This window comes from Centruroides vittatus, unplaced genomic scaffold (assembly GCF_030686945.1).
Source record: "Centruroides vittatus isolate TY-2023 unplaced genomic scaffold, ASM3068694v2 contig_426, whole genome shotgun sequence".
Classification (NCBI taxonomy): Eukaryota; Metazoa; Arthropoda; class Arachnida; order Scorpiones; family Buthidae; genus Centruroides; species Centruroides vittatus.
The window spans coordinates 1,572,589-1,578,027 of record NW_027122232.1 but is presented as its reverse complement, the minus strand read 5'-3'; the positions used below and the strand labels follow the sequence as shown (position 1 = coordinate 1,578,027).

Sequence of the window (5,439 nt, the reverse complement as noted above, 5' to 3'; positions counted from 1 at the left end):
CAGATGGAATTTCTAATGTTTCTCTCAACGAAATTCTATAACTGTTGAAATATATATAAGGAAAGGAGGAAAATGGGTTCTTTCGAAAAACACCCCATCGAGGGGCATAGCCTCGCGGGACGACATGACAAAGAACGTAGTGTCCTTGTGGCCTGGGTGTAAATATCTTGTAAACTCGAAAATCGTTACTTTATTGGTTATTTCTCGATGCCTGACCGGTCTTTCTCTGTTACCAGTGAAATTAAACCAGATTGGCTTCCGAGAAAGACTGTTGTTTATTAATACAATTCGACACCGTCTTTTGTTCGATGTTGAACGAACCTTGTACTGTACCTTACTATCATTTCCATTTTTGTTCGTCTTGTCTAGACCAGATTACCATAAATCAACGTCATTATTCAACATCGTGTTCCGAGAATTTTATTCTATACTCCCTTTAACAATGGTGTATTAAGAAACTATCTGAAAATAAACAACAGATTTCTCATTTACTATACTTCAAGTTTATTATTGACTTTATTGTACATACACATACCTGTAACAATATCTAATAATTAATAAATAATAATATATATATATGATTTTATATATCCCTTGTTCATTAAAATACTCAGTGCTGGGGCGACTGCCAGCTGGCCGTGGTGTCACCTGTTGTGGTAATTCGTGGAATCACTTCATTGATATTAGAATTTTTTGACGTCAACCTTTATTTTTCGCTTTTCACTTGCAAAAGTAAGAATTGCAGAACAAAAAGAAAACGTAAACTTTTTGGAGTATTTTAAAAGTTAGAACTATAAAAAAGTAGTTTTTAACCATCCTTCTGCCCCCTTTCCAAGTGACGTCGCTGACTTAGTGACCCACGAGCTAGTACTAAAAAAAAATAATGAACAAAATTTGACCCACCTCTCAAAAAGGTATTGATAACTTGAGTTATTAAATGTAATTACACGTGTGTAATTTGTGTGTTTTTCAATGGGCATAGGCATTGCTGACAGGTTGCTTCGATATTTTTGTTTTATCGGAGTCGCTATTCTGATATATTTCGGTAACGATTCACGGTCAACAGTCTTGTAGCTCACACCCTGCGTTATCAACTAAGTAGAAGATAGTGCGGCTAACACCTTTTTAACCAATTATATTCAAAAAAATTGGTCGTTGTTTCACTGGATAATAACAAACTAATATATTTCGGAATTTTTTACGGAACTTGCAAGACTTGATAACTGAAGAAAGGGGATAGATTGGCGAAAGAGGAGGGAAAATCAAAGTCAAAATAAAGAAGTGATTAGAAGAGAAACGTGGGTGTGGATTAGACACTAAGTTGTGTCAACTTTACCGTTTATTTAGAAAGAAAATTGAAATCTTACAAATTTATATAAGCTTCATAAGTATTTTCTCAAGATAGTTCAAAAGAAATGAGAGAGAGCGTGTCTCTTATTATGTTTCCCTCGTCGACCCGTCGGCCTTCAGGCAGCGCTGTAGCCGATTATTGAGACACAAGCGGGAGAAGTAGTGGTCGATCAATGGATCAGTGAAATATGGCAACAAGCCGATCGATGAATGAGAAGGCTGCGGGGCATACAAATACGAAAGGACAGGATGGAACATGTTACTTAACATTGAGGAGAGAAATCCCTGTTTTCTCTTTGCCATCCGGGATTTCAAAAAGTGGATCTCCAAATTGAATCATATCGATTGATCCCAACTTCCTTTCATTGCTCTTTGATTAGCCCCTTCTCTTTATCGATGTGACGAAAGACTAGATAAGGTCTAGAGAAATATCACATATACATATAATTTTTCATATTTTCTTTTTTTTATTATACTATATATATATATAGGACTTTCTTTTCGTCTTGTTCCTACTTTTGTAACTTCGCTTGTGCTTAGTCCAGTAAAGACACTTAATTGCTTACTAAACTAACATTTAATTGGGACACTAGACATTACAATTAACGACATAAACATTGAACATTAAATTTGAATCGTCTCGTCTTAGTGAAAAAGAAAAATGAAGTCCCGTCTGGACTCGTCTTCCGTCTTCTTCCCGCCTTTTCTCTCAAACGTCATCTGGCTACTCTCAAATCTCGTCTCGTCTCGTCTCGTTCTCGTCTCGTTCTCGTTCTTCGTCTTTCGTCGTCCGATGGCGCTTTGCTTCCCATATATATATATATATATATAGTACAATATTAAAAGACAAAGATATAAAAAAATTTCGCGAACTTTATATTTCTTGAAACAACGAAACTTTGGTTCCATCTTTGGTTGCAATGTGTACATTTTAATTCATAAATTTTCATGATGACTCAGGATACCTTCTACATTGAAGTTAAGAGTATTATCAAAACATAACCAAAATATTGTATACTTTTATAAATGGTCTGAACTTCAACAATTAATTTATAAACTTTACGAGTCTTTATTACCTTTAAGACGAATCGACTGAAACCAACGTAAAAATATGTTAGTAATCGTAGCAAATATAAATCAATTATAATAAAGCTATTAATATTTTATTTCGAGTAAAGTTAAACAGTTTCGACAAAACGGATTTTTAAATATTAAAGACGACATTCTTTACAATACAATAACACTGTCATCTGTCCCGAACATTTCGCTTTAACAAACAGTCTACTTTGATGACAATGTACAGACATATTTTAAATGTCAGAGAGAAATTCAGGCCATAAAGTCTTAAAATAACATTCTGTTCATAACTTCGAATTACCAAAAACTGTTGTAACAAAAGAGACGTATAAACGATTTCCGAAATTACCGCGAATATACAACATCCCGAATGCAAATCGAACCCGATAAATCGAGCAAAACAATCTATCACAAGTGGGGTTCGAACCCACGCCTTCATATGAAAACCACATCTTAAGTCTGGCGCCTTAGACCACTCGGCCATTCTGACACGACAAAGTAATTTCCTAATCGCCCGATTATCTAATCGAATAGCAATCGTTACAGATCCTCTCTACGAGTTTCGTATTTTCGTCGCACTTACTCGCTATTGGAGGAAATGTCGTTCGAACTGACATCATCGACTGGACATATCACAACCAACTTATCACGTTTCATTGCACGTCAGTCGTTAAGAACAACCAATCTTTCGGTTTCGCATCGAACGTGCGTGTGTTTCAACCCGAGTTAAGAGTTTCTAGGCCAAAGATTTCTGATATTCGTCTGCAATTTCGCCTTTTCTTCTATAAGTTTTTTACAGAAACCAGAAAAATAAGCTTCTGTGCAGCACTTATTCGAATTACCATTTCCTCTACAATTTACTTAAATACACAACTGGTTTTCCTTTTACAGCTGAAAATTATTTCAACGACAATATTAATTCGGATTCGAATAACACGTAAAAATAAGAACCATTTGCAATCATCGACTGAGAGTTTCAAAACACTTCCAATGAGTGTAAAGTTTTCTGTCAATAAACAAATTATTTTATTGCAAAGAGAAATATAGCCTTAAAATAATATCAAAACAAATAAATGAAAATTGTTTTAGAGAAATATGTCTTATGTGAATATTGAGGGATAGCATGTATTGAGGAATTGTGCTTAGAAAAAGCGGCACATGATATCTGCTTACCAGGTATTACAGTAAGTAGTAGGGTTATAAAGCGAATTCGAATTGTTTTTAGTTAAGTTTCCCACTAATTAGTTTTATGCTTACAGATTATATAAAAGTAGGAATGAAACCAAAGTTTCGGTACTTAATAACTTTAATTTCTATAAGTAGTAGTCAAATGACACACACGAATCACAAAATTAAGTCGTTTCCCCTTTCACATTCACATGCTCTCCACATTCACATGCTGATAAGTCGACTCTCCTCTTGAGAAAAATGAGTTCACACCCCAATGTGCGGTGTGAACTCATTTTTTTCAAGAGAGGAGTCGACTTATTTATTAATAAATGCATTTTTTTAATATGTATAAACATTTTATGTATTTTTATATATAAAATAATGTGACCTTAGGGTCTGTGTCTCTTTGATACCACGTCAGGATGTGACACCACCGAGTCGCTAAGGACCCGGAAGCCGAGACGGTGAGTTATTACGTCACGCGAGCGGTCGAATTCGGAGTAGAGGTGAGTAGAGAATGATTCGCTCGGAATCCCTGTTAACTAGTAATAATAATTTTTTTTTTTTTTGTCGATTTTTCCGTCCGATGGTGGTCCCTCTTGGGCAGACTTGTCTCCAAATTTGATTAATAGTAATAATAATTTAATATTAACAAAAGTAAATACAGGTAAACAGGCAGTACTAAACAGGGTTACATTTTCCAATGGTCATTGCGAGACCGGTCGTATTTTGCCATTCCGAGAGAGAAAGTTTACAAACGACTCGCGTGTATACCCCTTTAAGAGACTGGAGATACTGGATTTCTTGACTTGGAGTGTGGCAGACGAATCCGATTAATTGATATTCAACAACGACGTCTTGGATGGAATAGTCCACAGAAGAATAGAAAAGTCCACAGAGGAATATCCAACGGATCACCAGGTTGGGTAACGCCCTGGTAATATGCTTGATGGTTGCAGAGATTTTTCCAAGTAATTTCTCTATAGGATTTGGGCCCGTGTTGAACGACCAGATGACGACTGCCTGGATTTGTTATTGCCCTCTCTTGTTATTTGGCCTCCTCGTGGGTTTTATCCACGAGGTCAGGAGATTGCTGTTAAGGAACTGGAGTCCAACACTTGAAATTTATCGAAAGTTCCTGATGTCACACTACATGGGTCATCCTCAACAAGGAAACAAGTCCGTGAGGATTAATTTTTATGAATTTTCACCTTTCTCTTTGATAAAATGATCGAATTTTAAACGGTTCAAATTTAAAGTGATTAAAGTTTAAGATAAAATTTTCGTCTATTCGTCCTTCACAATAATCTATACTAATATTATAAAGAGGTAAGTTTGGATGTAGCAGGTAATCTCCAAAACTACTCATCCGATTTGAAAAATTCTTTTGCCAATATTTAGAATGTACCTTCAGGGTGGACATAGGCTGTATATTATTTTGCTAAACATTCGTATAAATTAAAAGATATCATCTAGAATTAAGGCTTTTATGTCCAACAAATGGCGCTAACTCCGCGAGTACGACGACTTAAGTTTGCTTTTTTGTGAGGCATTATGTTTTTCTGTGAGGATGAACTAAAGCAGATCGTCTTCTATCTATTTATATAAATAAAAATGTAATGTTCGTTTGTTCCTACCGATTCCTTTGAAATGTTGGCACAACGTTGCATTCGAATACGCACGTGTTTTTATATAATATACGTGTCGAAATTCCCACCCACTGGGGGTAGATGGACAGGATTAAGGTTTGCCGTGAATAACTGGGCTTCTATTTATACTATTTTATACGCTGCTTTTTGCGTTTTCGATTGCGTTTTAATAGGGTATGTCAAGAGAATGTAC

General features: G+C 35.6%; 1 non-coding gene across 1 annotated transcript; it reads right to left on the bottom strand.

Moving 5' to 3' along the window:
- Window positions 1–2,833: 2,833 nt before the first annotated feature.
- TRNAL-UAA (transfer RNA leucine (anticodon UAA)) lies at window positions 2,834–2,917 on the bottom strand. Its single transcript has one exon. It is a non-coding gene; the product is annotated as a tRNA-Leu (tRNA).
- Between the last annotated feature and the right edge of the window lie 2,522 nt (window positions 2,918–5,439).